At 40.0% G+C, this 23,062-nt stretch overlaps 1 long non-coding RNA gene across 1 annotated transcript in view; it reads right to left on the bottom strand.

The window, feature by feature from the left end:
• The window catches only part of LOC130846775 (uncharacterized), a 381,247-nt gene that overhangs the window by 240,537 nt on the left and 117,648 nt on the right, over positions 1 to 23,062 (bottom strand). Inside the window, exon 2 of the long non-coding RNA XR_009051629.1 lies at positions 18,273 to 18,389. This is a non-coding gene — a long non-coding RNA (uncharacterized LOC130846775). The remainder of the gene's footprint in view (positions 1 to 18,272; positions 18,390 to 23,062) is intronic.

Here is a 23,062-nt window from a genome sequence, read left to right as displayed (position 1 = left end):
TTTCATTAACTCAGAATCATAAACACCATCGTGTCTGATGTTAATAAAAGCCCCAGGTAGTCAGAGAAAAGAGATATTTTTGCAAATCAGTGTCAGAGTTTCCGTAAGGTAATGGTTCTGCTGGAAAACATTGTTCTTTTCCATTCCTCTCATCACTCCACTTCCTGAAGGGACACTGGGCCCTGCCACCAATGTCACCATGGAAAAATGTGTCCAGTGAAACACCCCTCTCAGTGAGCCACGCAACTCAACACCTTCTGCATATAAAGTGGGGAGGGGGGCTGGGCAGACACCTGAATGTGCCTTTCTCAGATAACACACGTGAAGAAGAATAGTCTTGGGGAAACTACTAACCACTGATGTTCTGGAATTATCATTTCACTTGGCATTTTGTTTCTGAGCCAGTTTTTCCAAGTCTAAAAGACAACCCTACAAGGAAGAAAGGTCATATCAAGAGCCATTTCCCCCTTGTTTCAGTCAGATAAAATGAGTCTTGTTCTGTCAGCCTTCCACATTTAGCATTTCCACTGCAGCCACCTCTGGGAATTTCCCCTCTCTGAAGAAGATCTAATCAGACCCATAACCAGGCTGGCTGGCCATGGAGCACTCTGGATCCCAAATGGCAAAGATTTCCATTCAAGAGACTCCAATCTTTTTCTAACATTACTCTGTCGGCAAAGGCCTAGTTAACAAACCAATGACTTCTCTTTTCTAGAGAATCTATTCCCAGCTCCAGGAAGGAAATTTGGTTCTGTATGAAGCATTCTTTCTTCCCATGGGATGTCCCTGGGGACTCAGCACTTTATCTCTAAAGCTTTCCTCAACCATCCCCACAACTGGCACAACTGACCTGCCCTTCTCTATACCCCTAACTCACCCCACAAGGATTTCTCTCTTAGCACCCACAATGTATTACTACTTTTATTTATTTAGATGGTTTTCTTCTCTACCAGGTCCTAAGTTCCTTTAGGGCAGGAGAATGTCTAATCCCTCTCTACATCCCCAGCTTAGCCCAAGGCCTGGCACAGAGGAGGCACTCAGGAATCTACGCTGGTGGTCCTAAATTCCATACTCCTGGGCCACCTCAGTAGGTGACTTGGCCAGCCAGGATGTCAGACAAGCAACTTGGAACCAGACGGTGAGTTTCAAGGGGCAGATAAGGGTATCTTTCTCTGGGAAAGAAGCTAAAGAACATGAAGGAAACTCCAGGCCAAGTCCTTGAGACAAAGGTAAGAGTCTGAACTGGGGATACCAAGTATCCACATTGAGTCTAAAATGTTAGGGTGGGATAGTTACTAGAGGCAGTCAAGTGTCAGCTGTATACTAGAGTAAATCATAGCAGACTGAGGACAGGCTAGAAAGGCTTAGAACAATGAGCCAGCCAGGCTTAAACATGGTTAACGTAAATAGGTTATAACTCAAGTTTGAACAGCCTTGAATGCCAGACTATGGAGTTTGGATATTATTCTCTGGGGCAATGGCCAAATAGCCTCATAACACTGGAGGCCAACTGGCTTCCCCCAAATGGAGCCTGGTGTGAAACAAGATTATTTGAGAGGAGTAGTGCCACTTCACAGATTAATAGGATTTTAACTTGTATTCTGTCTCTGACTCTAATACAGGGGAAGGCACCTATGTGACTCAGAGAGTCTCGGCACAATGTTAGATTAACTTCATAAACTTAACCTAAAACGGCAGGTTTCAAATGGGGAAAGAGAGATGGAGTCAGGCCATCACAGCTCTCTCACTTCTCATTCTCTGGACCTCAGCAACATTCTCTGTAAAATGAGGATATGAAGTGTTCCTCACAGAATTCATAAACTAGGAAGCTGTAAAGCATGTTTTTTTTTTAAAGAAACAACCAAATAAAAACTTTGCAATTCTACCTGTTTGCTAAGAGTTTTGTGATACTTAAAAAGCATCCATATCCCCAGCCTGTCAAATCATGACACTGAGCAGTGCAGGAGGCTGCAGCACCTGACACAATGTCTCCAAGGATCTGGAGCTAAGAGGGCTTTGCCTGGACAATTTCTGAGAAACCCAGATACTATATAGAGATTATCCCAAACTGAGGCCATCCTGGCCAGACCCGCCTGGTTCCCATATCCTTCAATCTAAAACAAAATAAATTCTGCTAAAAAAAAAAAAGTCCTATACCAAAAGTCCTGACCATCAACTTTAGTTTAGAAAGTCAATATTGATTTAAAAAAAAAAAGAATGAAATATGCAAGTAGAGCATTTCAGACCAGGAAGAGCCCTTAAAGGTCATCTAGTCCAAAACCCTAATATTATAGGTGAATAAATCAAAGCCCAAAGTGCGGACTAGACTTAGCCAATGTTGCAAGCATGGAGAGAGGAAGAACTGGGAAACAAAGGCAGTCTTCCAACCTCAGACACCATATCTTAAAAACTGATTCAAACATGATTTTATTTTTTAAATGGCAGAATAATAAAAGTATAATGAAATGGGAATAAAATGGGAGATAAATTCAATTCAAATACTAAGGGGGAAAGTACAAACAACCAAGAAAATAAACTCTTCAAATAGCTGATACAACCACAGGATGCCAAGGCCCTAGTTAATTGACTATATTTTGTGAAAATGTGAAATGGGATTTGATCAAGCCTGGCGATGACCCAAGCTCTCAACTCATCTGGACAGCTAATGTTGAGCATATGGGCAGTTGAAATGATTAGGTATGCTAAACTGAAAGGAGATAAAGGAAAGACTGGAAGTAATTCCAGTTGGGCCCAAAATGGGGAATCCAAATGGGAATGTAGTAGGTGGGATAAATGGAGCCTCCCGGTCCTATTGCTGCCTCTCTGAAACTTGAGTTGCAGAGAATCTGTACAAATGCTCAGAACACATGAGTTCCCTTCCTGAGCCTCAGTTTCCACAGCCCCAAAATGGGGATCATAAGCACCACTTCCCAGAGTGTAATAGGAGCAGCATCAAAATCCCTGATAAACCATTGTTTATGGAGGTATAAGGGCACTGTTATTCAAATGTTGATGGGACCAGGGAGGTTTGCTTGTGATTCTATGATTTTGCGTACCTGCTTTTTGTAACAAATGACAAAAACATTCTAGAGAGGAATAGCAGGAAATTATCTTCAGAAGAGGGTGAAGAGAGGTATTTAACAACCTAGCAAAACAACCATACATCTTGCTGCCTCCTAGATCAATAGACAAACCATAAATCTAAATGGCAGAAACAGGAAAAAAGAAAAAGAAAAAAAGACCTGTAGTTTTTTAGACTAAAGGAATTCCAATGTGCCAAATATCTTCTGTGCAACTATCTAAACAGTTTCTTGTTTAGGATGGTTTTTGGAGAGCACCTGTCATCAAATGCAGCTGGTAACTGCTTCACTTCACATTGTCCCCAAAGATGTCACTTTGAGAGGGACATCAACCTGGAAAACAGGAGAGCTGAGTTCTGCACTTACTTCACTGAGTGGCCTTGGGCACATCCCATCCCCTCTTTAGGTTTCAGATTTCTCATCCATAAAATGAAGTTTCGATCCAGAGATACTATAATTTTTAATGCTGAGTCTCTTATTTTAGCTATTGAATTTGACTTGTTGGCTTCCTGACACACCTGTGTATGAAAATTTCATGTAATGAGAGAGGCTGGGCTGTCCAGGTATGACACCAGAAGGTGGATGTCTGGGCTTCTTCCTTCTCTGGACCATTCCAGGAGTAGCTGAAATAAAAGACAGGACAGAACCCCAGTCCAGGACATTTCCCTTCTTGTCAGTTACCTTCCTTCTTTATTTCTCTTTCTGCACAACTTGCCACACACACACTCACCACTTCAGACTGTCAGTGCCTTCTATGCTGATCACCTACTGCTCTTCACAAAACCAGGATGTAGAGAGATACACATTTACATGTGACACTTGAAATACAATACTGACTGAAACTAAAACACAGCTATTGCCTCAGTATAAGAGAAGACCCAAGAACCATTTCTAATCTCTGACAATCAATCATAGAGACATATTCTAGGTAGTGCCAAGAGGAGAGAACTAAGGCCAATTAGTGCAGGAGGACAGTTTTAACATAATATACTCCAGTCCATTTTACACTATTCCTAAAGAGTACGAATCTAATAAAACTTTCTGTCTCTAAAACATTTTCTAAAATAAATGAATTTGTAATTATCTAACAGTGTCCTGTGTGTTCATATTTTTTCACATGCTCTAGGTGCTGTTTTATGCTTTCCACCAACAAGAGCTATCGAGCAGGTTGTATCAAAGGGAACTCTACCCCCAACCTTGAATTGAGTGTGTTCTGCAACATGAGTGATTTATCTACCATGACCACTTTTTATGCCCCTGTGTGTGTGTGCGTGTATGCGTGTGCCTGTGTGCACACATTCAGACAACTTTGACCCACAGTGGAACAGAGAAACTATCTAAGAATAGATCTCGATTTTTCAGATTAATTTTTCCTGTTGGTTGTTAAATTGCAATTAAATTGCCAAATTTTCCACATCTTAAGACTCCTTCAAGAAAATGGGCGAAGAAAACAAGGATGAAGGTTAGCAGATAATCAGGAGGACTTTAGCTGGCTTGTCCCTATACTTGGCTTGCCTGGACTACCTGCTGATTGATGAAGTTCCTGCTCTCCTCTCTATGCCTTACTGTCTAGATCAGCCAAGGTCACTCGTTTTGCCCCAGAGAAGTGATCTGCTTGGACCTACTCCTGTAAGCTGGAAATTGGTCAGGGTGTGCTTAGAGAGAAAACACAGAGCAGTCCACTGTCCTGCCAGATATTCAGAATCTTACCTAGACTACTGCCCTGACAGATGGCCCAGCTACAGAGACTCCTTACGTTTGCAAGCACTCACTTACAAACTTGCCCTCTGACTTCCTAAGCTGGGCATCTTGTGAATGTTCCTAGAAGCTCTCAGAGGCTCTCTGTTCAGCCTGCTGCCTCCTGGGAGGCTTTACCTATCAGTGGCTTAGTGCCCTTTGTTACATAGTTAAGTCTGTACTTATAAATCATAGGTTTTTTAAATTGCTTTTCATTTTCACTTACATGAACATAATCATTGATAAAGCAATAAAATGGTTGGCTGGGGAAAAAGATGACAAGCTGTGAATCAGAGATAGGTGGAAGACCTTTGACACTGTGTGACATTGTTGACATCATAAATAATCCTACAGCCTGGGAAGATTGAGCAACCACAGTCTGATGGAGGAAGCTATAACTGGAAGTATGTTGTTGGTGACATTAGAGACTATGAAGAGAACAGAAGAACCATGGGAACACATTGTGACAGGGACCATGCTCCAGAGACCCCATTATCATGCAGATTCGGTTAAGGGTCCCATTTCTAGAACCCATACCCTAGTGAGATCTGCTATGGCTAGGACAATGGCAATAGGCTATTTCCCAGTACTGGAAGTTTTCAAAGATCAGTTGAGTGTGAAAGGATGTATGTATAAGTATGTTCATTTTACATAATTTATAATAGGAAAAAAAAAGAGAAATAAACTAAAATCCAACAATAGAGGATTAGTTACAAAAAGTATAGTAAACCTAGATAATGGAACACTATAAAAATTAGATACAGCTATGTATTTACATATTTAGCAATATATTGCTAAGTAAATAGTTAGGTATAGTAGAATCTCATTCACAGAAAAGACTCTGGACAGTTATGCACCTAATTCCTAGCTATACTTATCCATGAGCGGTGAAATTATAGTTGTTGTTGTTTCCATTTTGCTTATATGTATTTTCTAATTTTAAAAAGTAAATTTATAGTTTGTACAATATTTTGAAGCTAAAATCAATAAATAAAGGTTAACTAGTCTTGATGGCATTTAAACATTCCTCCAACACTGCGACTATGAAACTGATTATCTGAAACTAAGTAATTAGTGTTATGGCCCCTCCTCCCCTCTAACCAACCACACATGCCCATGTAAGCGCACACATACTTATACACACAGCTAATCTGGAGGCTCTTTTCCATCCCCTGCATATTGTCACTAGCACTGGCAAGAAAGCCCATCCCTGGAACATGGGGTTACAATGATAAGTCTCACAGTAACGGCAGGAATTTTGATGGCCACAGCAGTACTGCAGCAGCACATTCAAAATGACAACATGGCTGAAATAACACCAGCACCCTGCAAATAACAAACAGGATGAAGCACTGCTTGGCTCAGGTGAACTCCACAGCTTGTTTTCTTTTCGTTGTATTTCCCCTTTTCACAAAACCAAGACTTGCCTTTCTATCTCACAGGCCTAGGATACTATTATTTTGACAGTTGTTCATGACATCGCAGAGGATGAGAGGGCACTTGTTAGCTTTCCATCTAAACACACCGCCCACTCCAAGCAGCATAAACACTATTATTTTGTGTTGATGGACGAGATTTACAGATGTGTACATAGAGGGCAAGTTGAAAATTAGCAAGCAAAAGTTGAGAATTAGAATGAAGATAATACATACATGTGACCCATTCTGTCTATAAAATAGGCCAAGAATTGTATTTTTATATGAATTTGTGTAAAGATAAATACATTTTAATTAGAGGCTGATATCTCAAATATCAGATCAAGATTAAGGTCAACAGCAAATGCTAATCCCCCTACCTCTCAGGAGTGCTGAAGATTTAGTTCTAAGAAGATAATGGACCTGAAAGTTCTTTGTACCTTTTGTGAGGAGTCTTTATTGTTGTATGAGTAATAGTAAGAAAACATTTAATTATGTTCTGATTTCTTAATAACACTAACTTTCACCAAAGATCTGTTCTTGTCTACTGTTTTAAGACATACAAACCCATATTAGGAACATCATTGTTTTTCCATGTTGAAAAAAAAAAACTGAACCCAACAACCAGAACCCCACAAAACACATAAAACATAAGGAAAAACATCATTCAAATATCCATATCAGTTCTTGTTTTAATATATTTAAAATACTGCATTGAAAGGAAGTTATAATTTAAAATGTTATTTGCACCAAGTCACTTCTGAAACAAATACTAAGATTTTAAGTCTCTAAAAAACCTTTCATACAAAGTAATATTTTGGAGCCTATATATGGGCACTCCATATGTTTTTCACTGTTGACCTAAGAAAGGGATATCAGAATCATGTTTTATTGTTGAAAACTCTGACGCTAAGAATGATGAGGTGATCCACAGGCAGAAACTTTCAGGGCCAGTATTCTAATCCACATTTGATTCCCAAGTCTCATGCCCTTTCTACTTTAAATAAGTTTCCTCTTTTCCTTGCCCACTGGGTAGCACCATGACATACTGTATATAGGTTTACTACTTGAAAACCCCTAATTTCTACAGAGGAGTAGCTTACGGAAAATGGCTTGTGCTAGGCAGATCACCCTATGCCCCACATGTGATCTCCTGGTTGCCTAACTCATGACTGCAGTGAAGTCACAGTTATCCTAATTGCCCATCATCACATGACCAAGCCATGCAGCAAAGGTGTTTCCTCCCAAACACTGAGCATTTGGACCATTGTTTATGACGGAAATAACATTAGGGGCTGACCCAAGATAAAACAGTGGTCATGTAATTTAAAGACACACTCTATTAACAGGAAGATGTGCAGGTTACTGACGCATAGGGGTGGATTTGTTACTGCCATTCTTATATAAGACTCCACTTGAGTTGAAAATGAATGGAAATAATGATCCGAGGCCCACACTTAGATACTTTGTTAGAATTAAGAGAAAAGTATCCCCCTCGAAACCAAGTGACAGAAAACATGTGAGAAGTATTTGGGGGCAATAGAGAAAGTACAAATTTTATAATCTTATCATCCTGGTTTTTAATACTTACTGAGTTTTAAGATCTTGGACCAGTTTTTCAATCTTTTTGGTCCTTAATTTCTTTGTATGTTAATAAGTTTCTACAGATCTCACAGTCTGGTGAGCCAGGACTCAAAATCAGATTCCACTCCAGAGAGGGCTGTTGCACATCACCATGCGTGAGCATTTCAGACAGCAAGCGCGCCTGCACGTGTGGAGGGTACAGAGCAGGACACCTGACCTTCCCCTGAGGGATTCCAGAGACCAGGTAATGGTGGAGGGTACATGAGAGAAGTTATTTTAGGAAAAGAAACGCTGATGGAAAGGTGGGTGCCTACATGAGGAATTCCAAGCCAAAACTACTGCAAGACTCAAAGCCCAGAGGAATTTGATGAGGCCATCTGAGGTGGCAGCAAAGAGGATCAAGGAGGACATTACCCCATGAGATAAAACATATCTTATAACTCACATAACTCTAGAGGGAACAGATTTCCAAAGAGAGTTGGTTGCCCAATTTGTGGAAAACCAAAATTCTGAATGCTCCCTAAGCACATTTTAATCAAATGAGTTCTTTATCTGATGTTTGTTAAGCATTTTTACTGGGCAAACACTGAGGGACCTTGCCAACAGGAGAATCTAGAATCAAGAAGGAGAAACAGATACATAGTGTTAAGCTGTAACTAGGTAGAGTGGAAAGGTAAAAAGTATGAATGAGAATTAAGGAGAAAAGTTGCCAGCCTTAAGTCTCCAAGGTGAGTCTCTAGAGTTATGTGAGTTATAAGGTATGTTTTATCTCATGGGGTAATGTCCTCCTTGATCCTCTTTGCTGCCTCCACATCATTTCTCCTCCCCACTCCCTAATTCCTACTCCAAAACAAAAACAAAAAACTCAGCTTCATTGAAGGATGTATCATTAGATCCCCCCCTCACTGCTGTGTCCTCATTCACTGAAGAGTTTAGAACTTGGTGACTTTTTCTCCCACCACTTCTCTCACCATCATAATAAGAGTCTTGGTGACTTCATCATCCATGTAGACTACTCATCCATTGCCTGCCTTTAACTGCTATCCTTAGTTACATCTTGGACCTTATCAAGGACCTTATCAACCGATAATACACCAGTCTGGAATTTCTCTCCTCAACACCACATTCTTGGATGCCCACCTTCTATCTCACCAGCTCACATACTCCACCATGCCCACATCAACAATTCTTTACCCCAATTAAGAGCTCCAATCCACTGGGTTCACAAATTAGTTACTTTTCATCATCTCTATCATACCTTCACTTTCATCTTCCCCTGGTGGGTTTCCATGATGTACTTCATAATCACTCCTGTGCCCCTTCTGCTCTCTTGCCCTATCCATCAAGCTCCCCTGGGAAAACTCCAACCCTGGGTCTGCAGGGGCTATCAGCACAAACTCTCCACATTTGTGACAAAGTATGCCTCAAAGGAATTGGAGGGCTGGACAGATTCTCTCTGGGTGTGGCAATTCGCTCCAAATTCCCAGCCAAAGAATTAACTGGCTTTTGTATATCTGCTGTTACATGCAGGTAAAAGAAATGAAAGCATTATTGACTTAGACAAATTAAGAAAAGGATATTGAAGGGAAGTAGGGAGGAGTACAGCTTCAATTTACATCTGAAAAATGTCTTTGACTTTAAAATGAATAAAGTAATTGGAACTGCTAAAGCATTGCCAGGTCAGACCTACTAAATAATAAAAAGCTTTCTCATTTGCATTTAGCAGATTGCTTGATGGTGTGTTAAATGAACGATAATAAATTTCTTGACAGAATTAGTCTCTTAGTCAACCATCAATCATTAACATCTTGTTAACCCTCAATACTTAGTTAGCAAATTTCTTCATAGAAAATAGGAAGAAAAACTTTAAAAGGTATAATTTATCCCACTACTATGATCATAAAGTTAATAAATATTTATCATAGAAAATTTGAAAAACACAGATAAGAAATGTCTGGAACAAAGTGAGCACCCAATAATTATTTTCCTACATCATTAAACATTGTAGATACCATAATGACTACATCCTGTTGATACTACCTAAGATTAATTCATTATCCTATATCGGGGCATTTATATTGCTTCCTTTTAAAAAAAAAATTATAAAAAATACTACCAAGGACTTCCCTGATGGTGCAGTGGTTAAGAATCCACCTGCTAATGCAAGGGATACGGGTTCTATCCCTGGTCCAGGAAGACCCCACATGCCGCAGAGCAACTAAGCCTGTGTGCCACAACTATTGAGCCCATGTGCCACAACTACTGAAGCCCACATCCCTAGAGCCAGTGCTCTGCAACAAGAGAAGCCACTGCAATGAGAAGCCCGCACACCACATAGAAGAGTAGCCCCTGCTTGCCACAACTAGAGAAAGCCCGAGTGCAGCAACAAAAAACCTACACAGCCAAGAAAAAATATTAAAAAAAAAAAAAACCACCCAAGAATTACTTTGTAAGAAATGAGTGTACACAATTCTGATAATCGGTTTTTGTTCGATCATGTTGGAAAAAATGGAATAAAAGAGTCGAAGGATACAATCAGGTTTTTTTTTTTGCTCTTTATTGGAGGATAATTGCTTTACACTGTTGTGCCAGTTTCCGCTGTACAACAAAGTGAATCAGCTGTATTTATACATATATTCCCATATCCCTTCCCTCCCTCTACTCCTTCCCACACTCCCTATCCCACTCCTCTAAGTCATCACCAATCATCGAGTTGATCTCCCTGTGTTATGCAGCAGCTTCCCACTAGCTATTTGTTTTACATTTGGTAGTGTATATATGTCAATGCTACTCTCTAACTTAGTCCCAGCTTCCCCTTCACCACTCCCTGCCTGTGTCCTCAAGTCTGTTCTCTGCAACTGCATCTTTATCCTTGCCCTCTCACTGGGTTCATCAGTACCATTTTTTTAGATTCCATATATATGAGTTAGTACATGATATTTGTTTTTCTCTTCCTGGCTTACTTCACTCTGTATGACAGACTCTAGGTCCATCCACCCCACTACAAATAACTCAATTCCTTTTTATGGCTAATATTCCATTGTGTATATGTGCCACATCTTCTTTATCCATTCATTTGTTGATGGACATTTAGGTTGCTTTCCATGACCTGGCTGTTGTAAATAGTGCTGCAGTGAACATTGTGGTACAGGCTTCTTTTTGGATTATGGTTTTCTCAGGGCATATGCCCAGTAGTGGGATTGCTGGGTCATATGGTAATTCTATTTTTAATTTTTTAAGGAACCTCCAAATTGTTTTCCATAGTGGCTGTACCAATTTACATTCCCACCAACAGTGCAGGAGAGTTCCCTTTTCTCCACACCCTCTCCAGCATTTATTGTTTCTAGATTTTTTGATGATGGCCACTCTGACTGGTGTGAGGTAGTACCTCATTGTGGCTTTGACTTGCATTTCTCTAATGAGTAGTGATGTTGAGCATCTTTTCATGTGTTTGTTAGCCATCTGCATGTCTTCTTTGGAGAAATGTCTATTTAGGTCTTCTGCCCATTTGTGGATTGGGTTATTTGCTTTTTTGGTATTAAGCTGCATGAGCTGCTTGTATATTTTGGAGATTAATTCTTTGTCAGTTGCATTCTTGGCAAATATTTTCTCCCATTCTGAGAGTTGTCTTCTAGTCTTGTTTATGGTTTCTTTTGCTGTGCAAAAGCTTTTAAGTTTCATTTGGTCCCATTTGTTTATTCTTGATTTTATTTCCATTATTCTAGAAGGTGGGTCAAAAAGGATCCTGCTTTGATTTATGTCATAGAGTGTTCTACCTATGTTTTCCTCTAAGCATTTTATAGTGTCTGGCCTTACATTTAGGTCTTTAACCCATTTTGAGTTTATTTTTGTGTATGGTGTTAGGGAGTGTTCTAATTTCATTCTTTTACATGTAGCTGTCCAGTTTTCCCAGCACCACTTATTGAAGAGGCTGTCTTTTTTCCATTGTATATTCTTGCCTCCTTTGTCAAAGATAAGGTGCCCATATGTGCGTGGATTTATCTCTGGGCTCTCTATTGTGTTCCATTGATCTATATTTCTGTTTTTGTGCCACTACCATACGGTCTTGATCACTGTAGCCTTGTAGTATAGTTTCAAGTCAGGAAGCCTGATTCCTCCAGCTCCATCTTTCCTTCTCAAGATTGCTTTGGCTATTAGGGGTCTTTTGCATTTCCATACAAATCGTAAAATTTCTTATTCTAGTTCTGTGAAAAATGCCATTGGTAATTTGATCGGGATTGCATTGAATCTGTAAATTGCTTTGGGTAGGATAGTCATTTTCACAATGCTGGTTCTTCCAATCCAGAAACATGGTATGTCCCTCCATCTGTTTGTGTCGTCTTTGATTTCTTTCATCAGTGTCTTATAATTTTCTGCATACAGGTTTTTTGCCTCCTTAGGCAGGTTTTTCCTAGGTATTTTATTCTTTTTGTTGCAATGGTGAATAGGAGTGTTTCCTTAATTTCTCTTTCTGCTCTTTCATTGTTAGTGTATGGGAATACAAGAGATTTCTGTGCATTAATCTTGTATCCTGCTACTTTACTAAATTCATCAATTAGTGCTAGCAGTTTTCTGGTAGAATCTTTAGGGTTTTCTATGTATAGTATCATGTCATCTGCAAAGAGTGATAATTTTACTTCTTTTCCAATCTGGATTCCTTTTATTTCTTTTTCTTCTCTGATTGCTGTGGCTAAAACTTCCAAAATTATGTTGAATAATAATGGTGAGAGTGGACACCCTTGTCTTGTTCCTGTCTTTAGAGGGAAGGCATTCAATTTTTCACCATTTAGAATGATGTTGGTTGTTGGTTTGTCATATATGGCTTTTATCATGTTGAGGTACCTTCCTTCTATGCCCACTTTCTGCAGAATTATTAACATAAATGGATGTTGAGCTTTGTCAAAAGCTTTTTCTGCATCTATTGAGATGATCATAGGGTTTTTATCCTTCAATTTGTTAATATGGTGTATCACATTGATTGATTTGCATATATTGAAGAATCCTTGCATTCCAGGGATAAATCCCACCTGATCATGGTGTATGATCTTTTTAATGTGCTGTTGGATTCTGTTTGCTAGTATTTTGTTGAGGATTTTTGCATCTGTATTCATCAGTGATATTGGCCTGTAACTTTCTTTTTTGTGTGACATCTTTTTCTGGCTTTGGTATTAAGGTGATGGTGGCCTCGTAGAATGACTATAGGAGTGTTCCTCCTTCTGCTATATTTTGGAACAGTTTGAGAAAGATAGGTGTTAGCTCTTCTCTAAATGTTTGATAAAATTCGCCTGTGAAGCCATCTGGCCCTAGGCTTTTGTTTGTTGGGAGATTTTTAATCACAGTCTCAATTTCAGTGCTTGTGATTGGTCTGTTCATATTTGCTATTTCTTCCTGGTTCAGTCTGGGAAGATTGTACTTTTCTAAGAATCTTTCCATTTCTTCCAGGTTATCCAATTTATTGGCATATAGTTGCTTGTAGTAGTCTCTCATGATCTTTTTTTAAATAAATTTATTTAGTTATTTATTTATTTTTAATTGGCTGGGTCTTCGTTGCTACACACAGGCTTTCTCTATTTGCAGCTAGAGGGGGCTACTCTTCATTGTGGTGCACAGGCTCCTCACTGTGGTGGCTTCTCTTGTTGCGGAGCATGGGCTCTAGGTGCGTGGGCTTCAGTAGTTGCAGCACATGGGCTCAATAGTTGCAGCTCACAGGCTATAGAGCACAGGCTCAATAGTTGTGGCACACAGGCTTAGTTGCTCCGCGGCATGTGGTATCTTCCAGGAGGCAGGAATTGCACCCGTGTCCCCTGCATTGGCAGGCAAATTCTTAACCACTGTGCCACCTAGGAAGTCTCTCATGATCTTTTGTATAAGACTAATTTCTGAAAATCTAGCACTGGAATCAGTACTGGAAATTGGTCTGTTCACATTTTCTGTTTCTTCCTTGTTCAGTCTTGAGAGATTGTATCTTTCTAAGAATTTGTCCATTTCTTCTAGGTTGTCCACTTTACTGATGTATAGTTGTCCATATAGTAGTCTCTTATGAGAGACTCTTTTTATTTCTGTAGTATTGTTTGTAACTTCTCCATTTTCATTTCTAATTTTATTGATTTGGGCCCTCTCCCTTTTTTTTCTTGAAGACCGTGGCTAAAGGTTTATCAATTTTGTTTATCTTTTCAAAGAACCCACTTTTACTTTCATTGATCTTTTCTGTAGTTTTTTTAGTCTCTCATTTCTGCTCTGATCTTTATGATTTCTTCTACTAATTTTGGGCTTTGTTTGTTCTTCTTTCTCTAGTTGCTTTAGGTGTAAGGTTAGGTTGTTTATTTGAGATTTTTCTTGTTTCCTGAGGTAAGCTTGCATCACTATAAATTTCCCTCTTAGAACTGTTTTTGCTGCATCCCATAGTTTTTAGATAATTGTGTTTTCATTTTCATTTGTCTCTAGATCTTTTTTATTTCCTTTTTGATTTCTTTGGTGATCCATTGGTTGTTTAGCAGCGTATTGTTTAGCCTGCATGTGTTTGTGTATTTTGGAAATATTAACAGACATAAAAGGAGAAACTGACAGTAACACAATAAAAGTAGGGGACTTCAACACCCCACTAACATCAATGGACAGATCATCCAGACAGAAAATCAGTAAGGAAACACAGGCCTTAAATGACAAATTAGACCAAATGTACTTAATTAATATAGAGAGAGTATTCCATCTGAAAGCCGCAGAATACACATTCTTTTCAAGCATACATGGAACATTTTCCAGGACAGATCATGTGCTAGGCCACAAAACGAGTCTCAGTAACTGTAAGAAAATTCAAATCATATCAAGCATCTTATCTGACCAAAACCCTATGAAACTAGAAATCAACTACAAGGAAAAAAAGTTTTTATAAGTATTTCATACAGAAATTTCCAGTGCTTTATGTTATAAAATGTATTCAAGAAGTATAGGAAAGTCTGGGAAATCTCAAAAATCCTTCTGACCTGAAAGTGATCACTTTAGATTGAAGCTGAACAGAGAAAGAAATAAACTTATTTTTACCCTGCTATTTGAAGCAAGAAATATTCAGACTTTTTAGATGGTCCTAGAACTTGGGTTATTGTTTTTTTCTTTCTTTTGCACTTTAAGCTTTCAATTCATGTTGATGGAAGAAAAGCCATTCATATTGATGACCAAAGCCATGATAAGCTTGAACATTTTGAAAGAGCCAGACAGGCATTTGGATGAATATCCCTTATAAAATCTACCTTCCAATCTCATAAGAAAAAAAAGTCCTTAGGATGTTCTCTGTATTCTGTAGTTTGGCTAACCAAAAATACTTTCAAAAGACTCTTTATAGTAGTACCATGAAATCTCTAATTTTGGTTTTTAGTGGAACCAGGAATCTCAATGCTAATAACAAATGGAAATAAAATTAAACTTTTTTAGTTTCCCAATGTCAGTCAACATTTCAGTTATCCAACATTCAGTATAAGGACTCTTAACCATAACATGTCAGCCTTTGGAGAGACAAAACACAGGGCCCCACCCAGATTCACATAGGAAGTGGTGGGGTTGACCTAGATGGTCTCTTCTGTCCCTTTCATGAATGGCTTAGTGTGTGTTGAGAGTTGCAGAGAAGAGAGGAAGGGTTATTAAATCAGTCTCTTCCACCCCAAACACTAGAGAAAGACTGCAAAAGGAACTGACCGTTAATGAACACTGATATGGCCAAACACATTACAAATGCCACTCCCTGTAAGGTAAATGTTATCCTCCTCCGTTTAACAAACAAGGAGACCATATTTAAGAGAATTTAAACAACTTGCCCAGGATCACAGAGGACCATGCACCATGAATATTTGCATGGCAAAATTCACTTCAGGTGAAAACCATTCCCTCCTACAGGCATCCTCAGCCTATTAAACCCTGAGCCAAAGGCTGCTGGGCAGCAGGAAAGCACAGATGCCTCCTGTGGGATCAACCTTTGACAAAACAAGCAAGAAAAAAGGGGATATGGACTCCAGTGTTTCGATTCCAAAACCAGTTATTCACCTACTTTGGCAACCTGAGAATGAACCAGAGGACCTCTAAGCATCACAGATGTTCTTAGCAACCCAGGCTCTGGATCAGTCTGGATTTCAAAAAGGAAGGCCTGTTTTTCTGACCACATTCATATTCTGGGTGTGCCCACATAGGACTATCTAGCTCCACCATATCTGCAGTGCCATACTGAAATCACACATAGTCTCCCAAAGTTGAAATGCCCACACCTGTTTTGGAGAGAGGCTGAAACATGTGTTTACTGTTTTTCTAACAACTACTTCATTCTGGATATGATGCTAATGGGATGTAATGAGAAAACTCGTTTTAAAAAATCACTGCTCCCCATTTACTGAAAGTTCATATTTTAAAGCTTTGTAATTAATTGGTCGACAGGTGTATTACCAAAGAGACTTGCCAAATTGTAAACAATGACCTGTCAAAGTCCAGAGCTATGACAGAAAAGAAAAACAACAATTGAGCTATCCAAAAACAACAAAAAAGATACAGCTAACTCTTGAGAAAACTGACAGGTTAAATTTTACTCAAATTTATTTAGATGGAATGGTCTTGAGATGTGGTTAGTTTTAATGATCTACTATTGCCAGGAGCAAGAAGCTTTGTATGAATTAGTCTGAAAAGCAGTTGTACTTGGTAGGTTTTCATCAGGGTTTAAATGGTCAGTCTTAAACATCTTGATCAATAGCTTAATATGGCTCAACTACTCTGGAATACAATTTACAGGTAAATCAAATTGACATGGCTCACAAGGTCCAGTTTCTCAAAATTAAATACCACTCTGGAACTGCAGTATAAATGAGTATAGTGGACAGCCCATCATTCTCAACTTTCTCCCAAGCTAAACTCTCAAACATGCTTAAGTCATTCTTCATTCAATTAGCACTTATTTGGAGTCAGCCTTCATGAATGTCACTGAGAATGTAGAAACAACCAAGGCATAGTACTTTCCTCCAAGAGGCACAAAATCTACTTTGTGACGCAAAGTTGATGGTCAAGTAAACCATCAATGGCAGGATAATCTGATGGCATTAAGTCCAGAGAACTTTGTGAATGTCAGGCTCAGAACCATTTCAGCCCAATTCAGGGAAAGTTTTCAAGGAAAAACTATACAATTGAAATTATTAACAAAATAGAAACCAAAAAAAGAAAAAAAAATAGAAACATATGCACAGACTCTGAAAACACATTTATGGTTGCCAAAGGGGGAATGGGGGAGGGGATAAATTAGGAATTTGTGATTAGCATATACACAATAATATATATAACATAGGTAATGAACAAGGACCAACTGTATAGCATAGGGAACTCTACTCAATACTCTGTAATAACCTAAGTGGGAAAAGAATCTGAAAAAGAATAGATACCTGTATATATATAACTGAATCACTTTGCTATATACCTGAAACTAACACATTGTAAATCAAGTATACTGCAATAAAAAATAAAAAATTAAATTAAAAAATAACCCATAAGTGTAAGCAATAGCACAAATGCCTACTTATTTTGTTGCAGAAATCAGTCAATCGAGAAACCAAGCACCACACTCGGAGGGTTGGAGAACTCAGGTTTATTAAGCCAGCACCCCCAGATGAGCTAAGGCTCCAAAGTTCTGGGCCCCGAGCTCAGGGTCAGATTTACTTTTATAGTGCACATGTTTACAGAGCATGGAAGTTTCCAAACAGAAACTTACAAGAGCAGGTGCAGAACATTCCATTTTTTTTAGCAAAACATCTTAAAGTTACATTGGATTGTTAGGTCATCCTGTTTTTTCTGTTTTTCTCCCTGCAGCAAGCATATTTCATAAAAGCAAAACAAGCATAGAGTTATTTTTAGCTGAGTGTAAGTTTCTAACTTTCCTCTTCAATTTAGCTAGTAGAAAATCTAAGGCACCCTGATTATCTAATACTAATTGGGCTAAGGAATTTAGGGATGTCTGTTGTGCTACAGTGCAATCTTTTCAGCTATTTGACCAATGGTGGCTGATAGATTTCTGATCATCTTTTTGTTTACATACACTCCTGCATTAGGAACCAAGATTCCCTAAGATTTTACCACCAATAACTTGGTATCTTGCTAACATATATTGCTTGACTCTGTAAAGAAGAGAGAAAGGAGGTGCATCTACTTCCTGATGTATAGACAATGGGGTAACATAATGTTCTAATAAACATAAACCTTCTATTTGTCAGCTATTAAAAGAAAAGAAAAAAAAAAGAAAATGTGACGCTTCATATAAGTCTTGAAGAACAAGTAAAGGTTTACCAGATAGAGGAAGAAGAGGATTACAGGTAAAAGGAATGGCATGTGGAAAGGCACAGAAGCAGAAAAAAACATTGTACGTTTGAATGAGGCATGGCACAGAGTCCCCTAGCAAACACACAAACGAACAAACACCATGAGCCAAAAAACAAACCTTTGTTGCACTCAGAGGTTTTGGAATTCTTTTTACCACAGCATAAAGTAGACAATCCTGGTTGACACAACAGCCACATGTCCTTAGGCATGGATTTCTGAGCCTCAATTTCCTCATCTGTTTAAAAAAAAAAAATGGATACACAGAGGTATCAGACACGACATCAATTTGACCTTGAGTGGCATAATGTCTGTCAGGAGGACTACATATGTCCAGCACGAGCAATAAATTAAGGGAAATATCAGAAGGTAAACTCTCCAAAGTCAGGGATCTTTGTTCACTGAGGTACCTCAAATACCTAGAATAGTACCTGGTTCAAGGAAGGAACTCAATAAATATTTGCTGAATGAATAATGAGACAAGCCTTTGAGCGGCTGGAAGAAGAAGTATCACTTCTAGCAATGACGGGATGTCAGGAGGCAGCACGTGAGCTACATCTTGAAGACTAGATAGGATCAGGCTAGTAGAGATGAAGAGGTCAGGCATTCCAGGAAGATACTCCAGGGAAAGAGGCCTGTCTGAGCAAAGCAAGCGAGGCCACCAGGGCATGGAGAGGATCAGCCGTTCGCCTCGGCTGGAACACAGAGTGCATGACGGAATGTAATGCAAGGTAAATTGCAAAGGTAGGCTAAGGTTAAATGTTACAGGGCCACCTTGAATGCCAAAGTTATTTCCCAAGCTCATCCATATATCTTCTCCTGACACTAGGAGTTCCCACTCACAGGAACACTCTGTGTTGTAGCAGGAGGAAACAGGCTCCAGGAAATCCAACTGTTGAAAAGTAAGAACTCTACACCAATGTGATGATAGATTTTTTTGTTTGTTTTTATTTGGGAATTCCAGCACATGGGCCAGCCCTCCTCAGCATACCCTCCAGGGAGCCACTGAGACCATCTTCCCTCTATCTGACACGTGGATCTCACCACCCCAGCCTGCACTTGTCCTACCCTTGGGGAGGTGGAAAAGGGGATGTGGAACTGAACAAATGTAATCCGGAATTCCAGGCACTGTCCAGAAGAAGCATGTGCAGCAGCTCAGTCATGCAGAACTTCTAAAGAAGTGCTTTTCCCATGGAGACTCTAAACCCCATTTACTTGCCACTATTAATACATGTTGAATCACACGTGGAGAAATCAGAACTGTTGGAATGAATTACTGATCACAAGAGTTATGAGTGTTAGTTGGAGACAGGAATGAAATTCAAGATATGCTCTTTCACTCCGGGTATGGGTGTATCTCATTCCTTTCTTAATTTTTAGACAATTGAGTTCACTAAAAGAGTATCAGTCTAGAAGTCAGGAGCCCTAGGTGGTAATCCTGGGTTGCCACAAACTAGATTAAGACTTAGTTACTTAACCTTTCTGGATTTCCTCATCTATTAAAAACAAACAAAGATGGAGGTTGGAGGAGAGGGCAGAGATGGAGAGCCAGGAGTTGGGGAGGTCAACAATAGGAGGCATGCTGTGGAAGGAACATACTAAAGTCTTTCATTCTGAAAGTAGCATTTGGGTGAGGGATGGTCCAGGGCAGCAGAAAGTGGGTGATGTGTGGAATCAGAACTGGCTTAGAGTCTCAGTCCTCTGCTCGCTGGTCATGTGTCCTTCTAAGCAAGGCTCAACTGAGTGCTCACTCTTTGCCTATTCCAAATGCTCTACACTGTTAATTCAGCTAATCCTTATGACTAACCCCATGAGGGGTATTACCCCATTTTTATAAATGAGGAAACTGAGGCACAGAGAAGATAACCTGCTCAAGGGCCGTAAAATCGACTAGAGAGCCTTTCCAATCTTTGCCACTCCACTCTTCTGCTCTAAAAGAAAGATGGTGAGTAACTCACTGAACCCCTTAAGATTCTGTGTTCCCATAATACATATGAATAATAATAATATCAGTAATACCCACCTTGAATTGTAAAAAAAAATACTATATAAAGGTGAGTTGGGAAACACTTTAGTCAAATCATAGGCTGACATTTAAAGGACCTTCTCACTCCAATTCAAAAACAAAACTAATATCTATTTAGCATCTAATGTACTCCAATACTCCAATAGGCATCTTTACCCTTATTTTTCAGAAAAGGAAATTGAGGCAGCTAGTAAGCACTGATCCTAGCATCACTCTGGAGCATATGAACTCAAGTCTGCCTGGGTCCTGCAGGCCATACTCTTAGGATTCAATGCTGAAACTCTCCCAGAGGCCCCAGGAATCTCAGCACAAAGAGGCCTGAGCCCACACAGATAAACTGGGCCAATATGTTTCTAGAACTCTTTGATCTTTAAATCACTCTGGGGACTTTCCTGGTGGTCCAGTGGTTAAGACTTCGCCTTCCAATGCTGGGGGCGCAGGGTGCAGGTTTGATCCACATTGGGGAGCTAAGATCCCACATGCCTCGCAGCCAAAACCAAAACACAAAACAGAATAAATATTGTAATAAATTCAATAAAGACTTTAAAAATGGTTCACATCAAAAATATCTTAAAAAAAAAATCACTCTGGAGTGAGGAAATGAGAAAGGCAAGGACTGTCTCCAGATCATTCAGTTGGGAAAGATGAATGTTCTTGGGGACATTCAGAAGATGCTCTGGCTGCCTTCTACAGTCACACGATAGGCCTCTCCAGGGGACTATTCCTATTTACGTTCACATGGCCACCAGCCAGTCCAAGAAATCAAGCTGAACACCCGGTAGACTAGAATATGATCTGCGGCCCAGACCACGGGAAGCAGCAGCTCTCAAGCCTCCACATGTTTTAGATGACCCAAGAAGATGACCTGGTATCAAGGGCCAGACACCAAGGGCCTATTTAGGTGCATGCCCTAAACTGTGCATATAAGGCTGTGGGCCTGGTACAGAGGCCTGACCGGTTCTCACCACAACCCTCTCAAGAGGCCAACTTAGTGCAGTGTAAAGACAACCAAGCCAGACAGAATGAGGTACTGTAAATCCTATCATGCTACTTATCTGCTTTATGTCCTTAAGCAAGTGATTTCCAATCAGAACCTCAGTTTCCTCATTTGTAAAATGAAGACTGTCATATCTGCTTCAAAGGGTTGCTATGAGGACTTCCTGAAATAATATACGCAAAGTTCCTGGCATATAGCAGGTGTTCAAAAATGTTCATCTTCCCTACTGAGGAAGGAGTAGATTCTAGGGCAAAGCAGACAGGGAACGTTGTGAATGGAGGGTCTTTGGGGCCTGAGGTAAAGAAATTTATAACTCTGTGATCCTTGCCTGGGGAGAGGTTCCCAGCAGGAAACCGGAACATGCTCAAAAAGCCCCTGGAGACGCATCACTAACTTTTCTATTAAGTCAACTATAAAAGGTATCAAAGGAGTTGGAAGTAATCTGGTGTCAGACTGCTGGGAGAGGGTAGAGATTTCTTTCTGATATTTCTCATATGTATCCCAAATTCAGTTCCATCTATAATCAATATTGTGATCCACATTCTGAGATATGCCTGGGTAAGGCACCATCTTGCTGTAGGGCCACATTATAAAGTCCAGTAGCACCCCTTCCATCCTAGGCCAGCCATATGTGTTCCCTTCTAGATGCAAATTTCAAGAGGACATAGACAAAGAGGAACATGAGTGGAGCACAGGACACAGGATGTTAAGTCTGCAGCAACAAAGACTGGAACCTATGGGCATAATCCCTGCTTTCAAATATGACATAGCTGTAGAAGGGGGGAAGAAGGGTTGCATTTGGGACACCTAGGGGGAGGTATCTTGGGAGTTCACTGCCATGTCCTCAGTGCTGAACACAGTGCCTGGCCCTGAGTACACATTCAGTACAGGTTTGTTGGATTTTGTTAAATCGAATGGAGAACTTTCAGAGAGTCAGGCTGCTTCGGGATGGGATGGGATGGGTGAAAGGGGAGGGATCAAGCAGAGCACTCCCTATCTGTAGAAGTGTGCAAGCCAGATGTCATGTGAGGCTGGACTGGACAGCCATCAAGGCTTCTCCAAACCCTGAGGTTCCTTGCTTTTGGCTCCAAGAGATAAAGGATTTCCATTTCCCCAGGTGCTTTGGGCCGCATTGATATTATTCCACTCCTTCCACTGCAAGCCAATCCAAAAACACACATGGTTTGGGATCAAAGCTGCTGGGAGGGTTCCCGTAGCACACTATGCTCGGCAGCTGATGGATCCCCTGAACTGCCAAGGAGTGACTGCCAGCTTCAGCTTCACAGTGGGGCTCAGGTTCTCCATCCACAGGAGGCCACCTGAGAGAAAAGGGGCCTTATCACTCTCAAGCTTGGCCACCAGCATGGGCCCAAGAGAGCTTTTTGCTCCTTTCCTTGAAGGGAAGTCAGGCTTGAGAGTAGAAATGACTTCAACTTGCATATTCCTTAGAGTGCTCACTTAGCAGCTGACAGTTCAGAGTCCTGAGGAATGGGAAGACTCTTCACAGATTCTATGGGCCTTAGAAAGTGTTTACCACTGGTTTCGCCCAGAAAAAAAACACAAAAGCACATAGAAAATAGCATCAGAGGCAACCTCTAAAACTTCTCATTAGGGCCCCTCAGGATAAAGGCAGGGACTAATCCTTTACAGGAATAAAAATGGAAAACGGTTGTTAACTTCTGCTTCCAGATCTGTTACCCCAAAGCCAGTGCAAAAATTGGCAGAAAGCTCTGAAACAGGGTTCATCTCATCTCTTGAATCCTAGGTAAAAATTTCATGCTGGGTGGTCAGGTTGGTTTCAGCATGTGATCAGGACATTCACAGGCAATAATGTTCAGTAACAAGCACGAGCATGATATGAGGAATCTGGCAAATGTTAAAAAGAAAA

The sequence above is a fragment of the Hippopotamus amphibius genome, chromosome 2 (genome assembly GCF_030028045.1).
Source record: "Hippopotamus amphibius kiboko isolate mHipAmp2 chromosome 2, mHipAmp2.hap2, whole genome shotgun sequence".
Taxonomy (NCBI): Eukaryota; Metazoa; Chordata; class Mammalia; order Artiodactyla; family Hippopotamidae; genus Hippopotamus; species Hippopotamus amphibius.
Note: the sequence above shows the minus strand (reverse complement) of the source record. Positions and strands in the feature narration are given on the sequence as shown.